This window comes from Anas acuta, chromosome W, assembly GCF_963932015.1.
Source record: "Anas acuta chromosome W, bAnaAcu1.1, whole genome shotgun sequence".
NCBI classification, from domain to species: Eukaryota; Metazoa; Chordata; class Aves; order Anseriformes; family Anatidae; genus Anas; species Anas acuta.
The window spans coordinates 24,867,304-24,881,184 of NC_089016.1; the positions used below are offsets into that span (position 1 = coordinate 24,867,304).

At 47.4% G+C, this 13,881-nt stretch overlaps 1 long non-coding RNA gene and 1 pseudogene across 1 annotated transcript; both read right to left on the reverse strand.

Annotated features, from left to right (window-relative positions):
• The window catches only part of LOC137846706 (very low-density lipoprotein receptor pseudogene), a 666,922-nt pseudogene that overhangs the window by 197,512 nt on the left and 455,529 nt on the right, over positions 1 to 13,881 (reverse strand).
• Positions 800 to 1,462, reverse strand: LOC137847067 (uncharacterized). The gene is made up of 2 exons (XR_011090775.1): positions 1,251 to 1,462; positions 800 to 1,180 (listed from the first exon to the last, which is right to left on the reverse strand). It is a non-coding gene; the product is annotated as an uncharacterized lncRNA (long non-coding RNA).

Sequence of the window (13,881 nt, forward strand, 5' to 3'; positions counted from 1 at the left end):
TCCTTTCCTTTCCACAACTTTCCTTACCACACCTTTACTTTCCTTTCCTTTCCACACCTTTCCTTTCCACACCTTTCCTTTCCACACCTTTCCACACCTTTCCACACCTTTCCACACCTTTCCACACCTTTCCTTTCCTTTCCTTTCCTTTCCTTTCCTTTCCTTTCCTTTCCTTTCCTTTCCTTTCCTTTCCTTTCCTTTCCTTTCCACACCTTTCCACACCTTTCCACACCTTTCCACACCTTTCCTTTCCACACCTATCCTTTCCACACCTTTCCACACCTTTCCTTTCCTTTCCACACCTTTCCTTTCCACACCTTTCCTTTCCACACCTTTCCACACCTTCACACCTTTCCACACCTTTCCTTTCCACACCTATCCTTTCCACACCTTTCCTTTCCTTTCCTTTCCTTTCCACACCTTTCCTTTCCTTTCCACACCTTTCCTTTCCACACCTTTCCACACTTTTCCACACCTTTCCACACCTTTCCTTTCCACTCCTTTCCTTTCCTTTCCACATCTTTCCTTTCCTTTCCTTTCCACACCTTTCCTTTCCACACTTTCTTTTCCACATCTTTCCACACCTTTCCTTTCCAAACATTTTTTTCCTTTCCTTTCCTTTCCTTTCCTTTCCTTTCCTTTCCTTTCTTTCCTTTTCCTTTCCTTTCCTTTCCTTTCCACACCTTTCCACACCTTTCCACACCTTTCCACACCTTTCCACACCTTTCCTTTCCTTTCCTTTCCTTTTCCTTTCCTTTCCTTTCCTTTCCTTTTCCTTTCCTTTCCTTTCCTTTCCACACCTTTCCTTTCCACACCTTTCCTTTCCACACCTTTCCTTTCCACACCTTTCCTTTCCTTTCCACACCTTTCCTTTCCTTTCCTTTCCTTTCCACACCTTTCCTTTCCTTTCCTTTCCTTTCCTTTCCTTTCCTTTCCTTTCCTTTCCTTTCCTTTCCTTTCCTTTCCTTTCCTTTCCACACCTTTCCACACCTTTCCACACCTTTCCACACCTTTCCACACCTTTCCTTTCCTCACCTTTCCTTTCCTCACCTTTCCTTTCCACACCTTTCCTGTCCTTTCCACACCTTTCCTTTCCTTTCCACACCTTTCCACACCTTTCCACACCTTTCCTTTCCTTTTCACACCTTTCCTTTCCACACCTTTCCTTTCCACACCTTTCCTTTCCACACCTTTCCTGTCCTTTCCACACCTTTCCTTTCCACACCTTTCCTTTCCACACCTTTCCACACCTTTCCACACCTTTCCTTTCCTTTCCTTTCCTTTCCTTTCCTTTCCTTTCCTTTCCTTTCCTTTCCTTTCCTTTCCTTTCCTTTCCTTTCCTTTCCTTTCCACACCTTTCCTTTCCACACCTTTCCTTTCCACACCTTTCCTTTCCACACCTTTCCTTTCCACACCTTTCCACACCTTTCCACACCTTTCCACACCTTTCCACACCTTTCCTTTCGTTATAAATGAGGTCTCAACTCAATCTGAATTTTGTAATATTTATAAAACAAATATTTCTAAAAGATATAAAAGGCAAGTAAACAGCACTGGGTGTGCAGGGAGTCTACGCTACACTAACAAGCACACACAAACATCAAACATTCTAAATATATAGAACATTGCTTTACATAATAAACCCGAGTATGCCTATACATACATACAATCAGTAAAGGTAACAAGCAATCCTTTAAGTTCCATGACTTAAAAGTTTCCATTTTCCCTTCCTTTTCTTGACTGCAAACAAGTCTCCATTTTCCATTCCTTTTGAACAATATGTCTCCCTTTAAGTTGTCAAGCAAGTCGGCCTTCAGGCCTTATGTATCCCGTTCTTCCCGGATCGAAGAAAAGCATATCCATCTCCTTTTCAAGGCCAATAGGGCCTGGGTCAAAAGGCATGTTCAGGTCAACAGGGGGCATAAGAGCAAAATCCTTCGATGGCTGTAGCAGCAGAGGGGCCTATGGCGTAGCAGTCAGATCAGTAAAGGAGCCTGCAGCTCCCTCACTCTCTGGCAAACCACACATTTCTGACTGTGGTCCCACATGGCTCTTTAAGGCCTCAGAGACTGCTCGCCAGGTTCTGAGCAATCCCACTGCAACCTTGTCATTTTTAGTTGCAGAGTCCCACACCCTGACTTCAATTTGGTCCTATATTTCAGGCTCATAAACTGTCCAACTGTTAATAAGGAGAATAAGCTGTAAGGTTACCAGGACAGTCTTTGTTCCTAAGGATGTATGATTCCCCATAATGCGCAGCTGCTTACCAGTGAGGGGCAACTGTGTGCACAGGTCCGCTTCTCTCAGCTTGAGCTTCTCTCCAGCTCCAGTGCGCCTATTTCCAGCGACTTTCTGTACGAGCTTCTCTGAGCAGTTTACTGAGTTTGGCCAAACCTATCTTCATGAGGCAATGTGCCTGTTCCCGTCCTGGTCTCCGTTCTGCTAGCCTGTTCCTCTTCACTTCTTTTTCCTTCTTCTTTATTGATGTAACTTCATCGTGTTGCCTTTTTTATATTGAGGGCAGGCTCCCCTCTTATACCCTTCTCCCCACAGCAGTTCTTTTCAAAACAACTTTTCATTGGTCAAACAACTTTGAATATAACAACAGCAACAAACACCCAGAAATTTCCATGCCTTAACCGCTGGAGAACAAGAAACCCTGAGACTGCATGGAGTCTCCTGAATCACCCTTCTCTGTTCCTCTAAGCTCTTTTATATTCCTGATCCTGATGGCCTCATCGTTAAGAGTCTAATATTATCTCAACCACAGGGCTTTCCAACCCCCATGGCCACATTCCCACATCTCCCCCTTCTTTATTAATATCAACCATTTTCTCAACACGAATTACCACTCCATATATAACACTTGCCTTGCCTTGCCTTGCCTTGCCTTTCCCTTTCTTGCTTTGCCTTTCCTTGCCTTCCCTTGCCTTCCCTTGCCTTGCCTTTTGTCCTGCTTTCAGTTAGGACAGTGTCCTGGTTTCAGTTAGGACAGAGTTAATTTTCTTCCTAGTAGCTGGTAGAATGCTGTGTTTTGGCTTAGGATGAGAAGAGTGCTGATAACACCCCGATGTTTTAACTGTTGAAGAGCAGTGCTTACACCAAGACAAGGACGTCTCAGCTTCTTGCTCTTTCCTGCCAAAGGTCAGGCTGGGGGTGCAGCAAGAGCTGGGAGGGGACAGACCCAGGACAGGTGACCCAAACTAGCCAAAGGGGTATTCCATACTATCTGACATCATGCTAAACAATATATAGGGATGGCTAACCGGGGGAGGGGGGCCGGACTACTTGGGGTTAGGCTGGGCATCGGTCAGCAGTGTGAGAAACACTCCGTAGCCAATAACTTAGGCTCAGGCGAGGATCTCAGTGAAGTAGTAATTTATTCGTGATTGCAATGGCAGGCACCCCACAAGCAGGAGAGCACCCCTATTAGTTCCAAAACACCGTTTATATACTTTTTGACAACAGGACCCTCCCCTGTTTCCCTACTGAGTCGGTAATCCAGGTTCACAATCTATCTGATGCTTCACAAACAATGCATGGCCTTCAGTAGCCGGCCTGTCAAATTTCAATTTCCTTTTGCCATTTTTACTGTTTGAAGTGGTAATGTTTCTTCACTTATCTGACTTGACTTAACACCGTGATTTTCACCTAATTGTCCTAAGGAGTCTGGTTGTCTGCATTTTACAAGGTCACCTGCTTAAGCTTTCTTATCACTGTAAGCATATCTCAGTACCACATTCCTTCCTTCTAAACAATGTAACTCTACAAAAACAACATTTCTATTCCTACAGCGGGTGGTGAGCAATTGCATTGTGCATCACTTGTTTCGTACACATTATTATTCTTAGTACTGTTATCATCATTTTTGTCATTATTATTGTTGTTATTATTATTTTCCTGTCTTAATAAACTGTCTTTATCTCAACTCACAGGCTTCACTTTCCCGTTTCTCTCCTCCATCCCAGAGAGGGAGGGGGGAGAGTGAGTAAACGGCTGTGTGGTGTTTAGCTGCCAACTGGGTTAAACCACGACAGTCCTTTTGGCACCCAACGTGGGGCTCGAAGAGCTGAGATAATGACAGAACTGACCAGAGTGTGTTAAACTAAAATTGGTGTTAGACCTGCTTAAAATAGGAGCTAGACATAATGCTGATTGCTTTAATCTCAAGTCTGCTGCGACTGTTTTCCAAATTGAGTACTATAGCAAGTTATTTTCCATATGTGCTCTCTGTCATGTTGTTTATTCTCTCTGGGCCCTGGTTTAAGATCATTATGGAACTGTGTGTTGTAACAGTGGCTTATGATATGATGAAATTTCTGGTCATGACTCTAACTTGGTATTTGTACTCAGCACTGTCGTCGACTCTATACTTTGGAAACTATCAACAATTACACCTATTGTCTTTTTTCATTGGGGAGACAATTTGTGGAGGGGAAGGGGGAAGATATTTTTTCTTACTTGTTCACTCTCCCTTTCTCCTTCACCACCCTCTTATCCTCCCAGCTTGTTACAATAGTTCTCCAAGATGTTGAATATCCTTGGGATACTCAGACCAGCATGTTCTTGTTGTTATGTCTCCTGAATGTGCTTCAGGTTTTGTTTAAAGTTAAACAACTAGTTAGGTATCTCATCCAGAGATCTGTCCTGAGGCAGGATAGTTGTGAGTGGCAGGGAGTATGGGAGGATATGGGCAGGCATCTAGAGCAGTGGGCACCTCCAGTGTTTTGGAAATTCACCCCTGAACAATGGCAAAATCCTAAAAAACTGGTAGAATGCTTGAAAAAAGAGTGTCATGACTCTGGCAGTTCCAAAGTGACACAAATCACTGTAACATGCTGGGGCCTGGCTCATGCCTATTGAGCTGCAATTGATACTATTATCAACTTAGTGACAGACCCTGTGGCCACTCCAAGTCCTGTGAGAGGCCCAACACCACTCCAACCCCTACAATGGACCCTGCATCCGCTCCAGCTCCTGTGGCTGGGTCAGAGAAACGAACTGTAGCAGTTCAAGTTGCCCCTGTAGAGAAGGTGAAAAAATGGTATAGAGATTCAGGTCGTCCAGAACACAGAGAGTTTTCTGCTAAGTCTAGGTATAGAGAAGATGATGATGGGCCATCAGGGATTCAGGAGGAGGAAGATGAGGATTCCGAAAAATCAACAGCAACTACCCGAAACCTATACCAGTGTGAGCTATGAGATGTGCAAAAAGATTTTGGTCGCTGTATAGGTGAGCAGCTTGTCACCTGGCTGTTCCGGTTCTGGGACTCTGGAGCCAATTGTGTGGAATTAGAGGGCAAGGAAGCCAGGTGGCTGGGATCCCTTGCTAGATACGCAGGCATTGACAAAGCAATTGCAGATGGAACATGATCTCACAGCCTCTGGAGGCATCTCCTTTCAGCTGTGAGGGAAAGGTATCCCTTCAAGGAAGAACTTGTATGCCTACCAGGCAAGTGGACCACTATGGAGAAAGGTCCACTTCTGCCTTTCCCATCCATTTCCCTACATGCACTATGGCAACTTTATCTCCTCCAGCAGTGTGTAGGGGCTTTGTTTCAGCAGGACCAGGATGGTTGTCAGATCCTCTGGTATTAACTAGCCAAGTGGATTCTGGTAAATTCACGTCCCAGTGTTTCCATGTCCCAGCATCCAATGCTCATAACATGGTCTTTAACAGTCCACTGTATCTCTCAAGCTTTCCAGAGGCTTGTGGGTGATAGTAGGGGATGTGATACACCAACTCAATGCCATGCCTCTTGGCCCAGAAAGTGACAAGATTGTTTTGGAAGTGACTCTCATTTTCTAACTCAGTTCTCTCTGCTGTACCATGGAACCACAGCACTTGGTGTTAATTAGCCAAGTGGCTTCTGCTAAATTTGTGTCCAGTGTTTCCATGCCCCAGCACCCAGTGCCTGTAGCATAGCCTTTAAGAGGCCATTATACCTTTTAACCTTTCCTGAAGCTTGTGGGTGACAAGGGATGTGATACCAAATCAATGTCATGGTTCTTGGCCCAGGAGTCTATGAGGTTGTTCTGGAAATGAGCCCCATTGTCTGAGTCAATTCTTTCTGTGGTACCATGCCATCATAGACGTTGCCTTTCCAGGCCCCAAATGGTGTTTTGGGTGGTGGCATTCTTCACAGGGTATGTGAATGTTGCGAAGCACGGCCGAAAGCACGACAGACACCAGTTGAGTCAGATCATGCTGCTCCATTTTATTGCCCGAATAGCCTAACTTTTATAGTGAACTTTACAGGGGCGGACAGTGTTTCACACAAGATTATTGGTCAAGAGCACTCAGACAAACAACCACAAGAAAACAACCCCACCTGCAAGAAAAGAACCCCCCTTTTGATTAGCAGTCAGGAAAACAACCCCCTTTGTGATTAGCGGTCACTTAGACCTAGTCCTTGAGGCCAGCTGCTGGTAACAGTATTTTCTGAGTTCCTTAATTGGGCGATGTGGGAGTCATTGCCGTGGGAGCTTCTCACAGTTACTCTGGCAGCTTGGTTTGCTCAGCTACAGCAGGCCATGGGATTCTTACTGTTTCAAAGATCCCTCAGCTGCTTTATGTCTACGTGACCTATTTCAGTTAACCATTTGTGAACATCTACATGCTGTACCTTTACAGCAATGTTTTCTACCCAGGCAGCAATGTCTTGCCATAATGCAACAGCCCAGATGGGTATACCTCTGTGCTACCACTTGGCCTGCTTCCATCACCATAGCCACATCCACAGGGCATTTGCTACCATCCATGAGACAGCATAGAAAGAAAGTACTGGCAACTTTTCTTGTTCAGAAATCTCTAAGGCCAGTTGGATAGCTTTCACCTCTGCAAACTGAGTTGACTCTCCTCCTTTGACGGTTTCGATGGCTTGTGTGGGACTTTACGCAGAAGCTTTCAACCTCTGATGGTTTCCCACAAAATGACCATACTGATCAGTAGACAGAGTATAATGCCTTTCACCTTCTGATAACTCATTATACAAAGGGGCCTTTTGGGCATGAGTCACCTCCTCAGGCAATGCTCAATAATTTCTGCCAGTCCATGATGTCTTCCAGGATTCCTGAGCAGTTAGGGTTCCCTATTCAGCCCATTGCATAATTAATGCTATCTACTTGCTCCACATAGCAGGGGTTGCATGATGGGTGTCTGCAAGACTGGTGTCTTGCTCCTCACTCTCCTAGCTGCTGTTATGCAGCAGTTTTTTCCCTTCTTAAATATGCTCTCACAGAGGCGCAAACAGCCTTGCTTATTGGCTCAGCTCTGGCCAGGGACAGGTCCCTTGTGGAGCCGTTTGAAACTGGTCCTTATCTAACATGGGGCAGCTTATGGACTCTTCTCACAGAGGCCACCCCCGCAGCCACCTGCTACCAAAACCTTGCCATGTAAACCCAACACAGTGGCTGATGTACCAGGGGGGCATTTAGCCATCCAGAGGGACCTTAACAAGCTGGAGAGTTAGGATGACAAAAATCTCATGAAGTTCAACAAGGGGAAATGCCAAGTGCTGCACCTGGGGAGGAACAACTCCAGGCATCAGCACATGCTGGGGGCTATGCAGCTGGAAAGCAGCTCTACAGAAAAGGAGTCCTGGTACAATTAAAGTTGAACATGATTCTACAGTGTGACTAAGTGTCTGTGCCTCTAAGAAGGCTAATGGCCTTCTTGGCTGCATCAGCCATAGTATGGCCAGCAGGTCAAGAGAGGTGATCCTTCTGCTCTACTCAGAAATGGTGAGGATGCACCTGGAGTATTGTGTCCAGTTCTGGGCCTCCCAGTACAAGAGAGAGCTAGACATTCTCGAAAGAGTCCAGCAGAGGGTTACCAAGATTATCAAGGGACTGGAGTACCTCTCCTATGAAGAGAGGCTGAGAGAGCTGTTTGCAAAGAGGACAGAGACATGCTCTTTTCAGTGGTGCCCAGGGACAGGAGAAGATGCAGTGGCCACAAACTGAAACACTGGAGATTTTGTCTAAATATCAGGAAGCACTGCTTTAATGTGCGGGTGTGTGGTGGTTTTACTTGGGTGGGCAGCTGAGCTCTACCACAACCACTCTCTCACTCCCCCTCCTCAAAGGAAAAGGGGGAGAAAATACGATGAAAAGGGCTCAAGGGTTGAGATAAGGACAGGGAGATTGCTCAACAGTTATTGTGACAGGCAAAAACCAATCAGAGTAGGGAGACAGTAAAATTTATTGCCTATTGCTAACAAGCTAGAGAACTGAGAAACAAAGGAAAGAAACCAAAAACGCCTTCCCCCCATCCACTCTCTTCCACCTCCTCCTCACAAGTGACGCAGGGGAATGGGGGTTGCAGTCAGTCTATAGCACTTTCCGCTGTTCCTTCTTGGTCTCTCTCTTTCCCTGCTCCAATATGGATCCTGCATGGGCTTCCCACAGGCAGCATCTCTTCAAGAACTGCTCCAAATATGGGTCCGTACCACGGGGTCCATCCATCAGGACCACACTGCTCCAGCCTGGCTCCCCCATGGGCAGCAGCTCCTGCTAAGTCACCTGCTCCTGAGTGGTCTCCTCTCCACGGGCTACAAGTCTGGCCCAGAATCTGCTCTGGCAGGGGTTCTCCTGTGGTGGTTTTTCTTTGCTAGGCAGCTGAACTCCACCACAACTCCTCTCTCACTCCCCCTCCTCAGAAGAGGGGAAGAAGAAAAGGAACAACTCATGGGTTGAGATAAGGATAATTTAATTAAAGGAAAAAATAATCATTAAGGGAAAATTATTAATAATTAAATAATTTAACTAAAGGGAAAAGAGAAAGGGGACAAAGGGAAGAAAACCAATCAATCAAACAAACAAGCAAAAAAACACAAGCAAAGGCCATGTGGAAGCACAGAGGAAAGAAAGGAAAGAAATTACTCTCTACTTCCTACCAATGAGTGATGCTTGACCACATCCTTGAAGCAGGGCCTCAGTATGCATAGTCATTGTTTGGGAGGACAGACATTTTTGACAATGAGAGCCCACCCACCCCCTTTCCCTCCTTTTTCCACCTTTTATTGCTGAGTGTGACATCATATGGTATGGAATATCCCTTTGGTCGGTTTAGGTCAGCTGCCCTGGTGATGTTCCTTCCTCAACTCTTGCCCACCCCCAGCCTGCTGGCTCTTGAGAGGTTGGAAGGAGTCCTGATGCTGTGCCAGCGCTGCTCGGCAGTAGACGCAACACTGGTGTGATACCACTGCTGTTCTAGCTACAAGTGCAGAGTACAGCACTGTATGGGCTGCTGCAGGGAAAGTTAACTCCATCCCAGGCAGACCCAGTACATCTCCATAGGCCACAGCCTCCTTCAGGGCAGGTCCACCTGCTCCACCATCATCTCCTCCACGGGCTGCAGCATGGAAATCTGCTCCACTGTGGTACACCATGGTCTGCAGAGGGACAACCTGCTGCCTCTCCACAGGCCACAGGGGAACTTCTGCTCCGGTGCCTGGAGCACCTCCTCTCACTCCTTCTTCAGTGACTTTGGTGTCTGCAGGGCTAGTTCTCATGCCTCTCTCTCCCAGCTGCTGCTCCCCAGCATTTTTTATTTTTATTTGTTTTGCCTTTCTTAAATATACTCTCACAGTGGCACAAAAACCATCACTTATTGGCTCGGCTCTGGCCAGTGACGGGCCCTTTATCTAACATGGATCAGCTTCTGGATTTTTCTCACAGAAGCCACACCTATGGCCTCCCGCTAACCAAACCTTACCATGTAAACCCAATCCAGGGTGATGAAGAACTGGAACAGGTTGCCCAGAGAGTTTGTGAAGTCTCATTCTGAGACAGGGAACAAGATAAAGGATGTTGATTCTGTAGGTCTTAGCTAGCACAACTGTATGTCAACAACCCCAAAGATAAGGGAGTAAAAGACTGTATGCATAAATAATGGAACCAGCAAGAACTGGCTTGACTGCTGAAGTCTGTCAAAGACAGGAAAGGTCAGAAGTTTAGCAGCGAGGAAGACTTCTGGCCTTCATAAAAAGACCACCAGAGTACGCCGGACGACCACCCAAGGACTCCAGTACGCATGTGAATAAGGGTGGGAACCTATGTTAATGATTCTTCGGAGACTTGATGAATAAGCGAAGAGACTTACAGGAAATTAAATGAATATGTATTTGGCCCAGTAATATAAGCACACTGTCAGTAACCCTTGGTGTGTGTGTGTTAGGCAGAGCAATCCCCCACACACCCAGCGCCATAATAAAGAATACCTGCTTAATAACTGTGGTTATTGAGTTTTCACTGCATCAGTTCCTTGGAAATATTCAAAAGCTGCCTGGATAAGAAACTGGGCAACATGCTCTAGGTGTCCTTGCTTGAGCAGAGGGTTTGGGCTAGATGACATGCACTGGGGGAACCTGGTATGCTAGCTCTAAGGAACAGTACGGAGCGTAGAGTGGAGTGGAGACACCACGTCTAGGCTCTGTGACCAGGTGGGGACTCAATTGTTCTTGTGCACACCGAGACCTATAAGCTGCACTTTTTGCTACCCTGAGCCAAGGACCTGTCATGTTTTGACAAAATGCTGTACTCTAGTGTATTTTTGCTCATTATAATATCATTATAATACCAAAATACACCTCCATCCCAAAGGCTGCCCGCCTCCAAGGTGCAACCACCCCTCACTGAGCATGGCTCTGACTTTCTCGGAGCCTATTACTTTAAACGGAGACCTTTTCACCAGTCATAACTAAGATATGCTTGACTGGAGTCACTCAAGCTCCACCTAAAAGATAGATTGGTCTGACAATGGGAGTCATTTCCAAAACAATTTTCTCTGATGTACTATGGTGATACAACACTTGCTCTTCTGGGTCCAAGGTAGTGTTTTGGGTCATTTATGGGGTATGTTTCCAGCCACTCAGTAGTTGTTTCTACCATGGTGAATATGTACCCTTTGCCTGGGAAAGTGGTCCGATACAGTCAGTTTGCAAGGCCTCACCATATAAACATCTTAGCCACCTCCCCCTATTCCAGGGGGATTTTACCCTCGTGGCTAGCTTCATTGCAGCACAGGTCTCACACTCATGAGTGACCTGTGTGATGGCCTCAATGGTCAAGTCCACCCCTCGATCACGAGCCCATCTGTAAGTGGCATCCCTCCCCAGATGTCCTGATGTTTCATGGGCCTATTGAGCTACAAACAGCTCACCCTTACGTTCCCGGTCTAGGTCCACCTGAGCCACTTCAGTTTTCAAAGCTCGGTCTGCTTCTTTGTTATTCAGATGTTCTTCGATGGCATGACTCGTGGGCATCTACATGATGTACCTTTACATCCAGGTTTTCACAGAATCACAGAATTTCTAGGTTGGAAGAGACCTCAAGATCATCGAGTCCAACCTCTGACCTAACGCTAACAGTCCCCTCTAAACCATATCCCTAAGCTCTACATCTAAACATCTTTTAAAGACTTCCAGGGATGGTGACTCCACCACTTCCCTGGGCAGCCTGTTCCAATGTCTAAGAACCCTTTTGGTAAAGAAGTTCTTCCTAACATCCAACCTAAAACTCCCCTGGCGCAACTTAAGCCCATTCCCCCTCGTCCTGTCACCAGGCACGTGGGAGAACAGGCCAACCCCCACCTCACTACAGCCTCCTTTAAGGTATCTGTAGAGAACAATAAGGTCGCCCCTGAGCCTCCTCTTCTCCAGGCTGAACAAGCCCAGCTCCTTCAGCCGCTCCTCGTAGGACTTGTTCTCCAGGCCCCTCACCAGCTTCGTCGCCCTTCTCTGGACCCGCTCAAGCACCTCGATGTCCTTCTTGTAGCGAGGGGCCCAAAACTGAACACAGTACTCGAGGTGCGGCCTCACCAGAGCTGAGCACAGGGGGACGATCACCTCCCTAGCCCTGCTGGTCACACTGTTTCTGATACAAGCCAGGATGCCATTGGCCTTCTTGGCCACCTGAGCACACTGCTGGCTCATATTCAGCCGACTGTCCACCATCACTCCCAGGTCCTTCTCTGCCTGGCAGCTCTCCAACCACTCATCTCCCAGCCTGTAGCTCTGCTTGGGGTTATTGCGCCCCAGGTGCAGGACCCGGCACTTGGCCTTGTTGAACTTCATGCAGTTGACCTCAGCCCATCGGTGCAGCCTATCCAGATCCTCCTGCAGAGCTTTCCTACCCTCGAGCAGATCAACACACCCACCTAACTTGGTGTCATCTGCAAACTTACTGAGGGTGCACTCAATGCCCTCGTCCAGATCATTGATGAAGATATTGAAGAGGACCGGCCTCAGCACCGAGCCCTGGGGGACGCCACTAGCGACTGACATCCAACTGGACTTGACTCCATTTACCACGACTCTTTGGGCCCGGCTATCCAGCCAGTTTCTAACCCAACGAAGCATGCGCCAGTACAAGTCAAGTTTCTTGAGGAGAATGCTGTGGGAGACGGTGTCAAATGCCTTGCTGAAGTCAAGATAGACCACATCCATAGCCTTTCCCTCGTCCACCCAGCGCGTCACTTTGTCATGGAAGGAGATCAGGTTTGTCAAGCAGGATCTGCCTTCCATAAACCCATGCTGACTGGGCCTGATCGCCTGCTTGCCCTGCAAGTGCCGCATGATGACTCTCAAGAGGATCTGCTCCATGAGCTTCCCTGGTACTGAGGTCAAACTGACAGGCCTGTAGTTTCCCGGGTCTGCCCTCCGGCCCTTCTTGTAGATGGGCGTCACATTTGCTAGCTGTCAGTCAGCTGGGACCTCCCCCGATAGCCAGGACTGCTGATAAATGATGGATAGGGGCTTGGCCATCTCCTCTGGCAGTTCTCTCAGTACCCTTGGGTGGATCCCATCCGGCCCCATCGATTTGTGCACATCCAAGTTTCTACCCTGGCAGCGATATCTTGCCACAAGGTTGCCTTGAGGTATCCCAGAGCCTTCTTTTCTGTAGGCTGAACAGCCCCAGCTCTCTCAGCCTGTCTTTGTAGGAGAGGTGCTCCAGCCCTCTGATCATCATTGTGGTCTTCCTCTGGACCCCCTCTAAGAGCTCCACATTCTTCTTGTGCTGAGGGCGTCAGACCTGGATGCAGTACTCCAAGTGGAGCCTCACAAGGGCTGAGTAAAGGGGGATAATCACCTCCCTCAACCTGCTGACCACTCCTCTTTTAATGTAGCCCAGGATGTAGTTGGTCTTCTGGGCTGCAAGCGTGCACTGCCACTTCACGTCGAGCTTTTCATCCAGCAGAACCTCCAAGTCTTTCTCTGCAGGGCTGCTCTCAATGAGTTCTTATCCTAGTCTGTGCTCATGTCCAGGATTGCCCTGGCCCAGGTGCAGCACCTTTCATTTAGACTTGTTGAACCTCACTAGGTTCATGTGGGCCCACTTTTCAAGCTCATCCAGGTCACTTTGGATGGCATCCCTTCCTTCTGTTGTATCAACCATACCACTCAGCTTGGTGTCATCTGCAAATTTCCTGAGGGTGCACTCGATCCTACTATCTGTGTTGTTGATGAAGACATTAAACGGCACTGGTTCCAGGACAGACCCCTGAGGTACACCATTCGTCACCAACCTCCACCTGGATATAGAACCATTGATCACCACTCTCTGGGTGTGACCTTCAAGCCAACTCTTTATCCACTGAATGGTCTACCCATCAAATCCATCTCTCTCCAATTTGGAGACCAGGATGTCATGTGGGACTGTGTCAAAGGTCTTACAGCAGTCCAGGTAGGTGGCATCACTCAGTCATCCCTTGTCACCTGATGCAGTCACTCCATTATAGAAGGCCACCAGATTGGTCAGGCACAACTTGCCCTTGGTGAAGCCATGCTGGCTGTCTCAGATCACCTCTTGGTCTTGCACGTGCCTTGACGTTGCTTCCAGGAGGATCTTTTCCATAATCTTTTGAGGCAAGGAGGTGAGA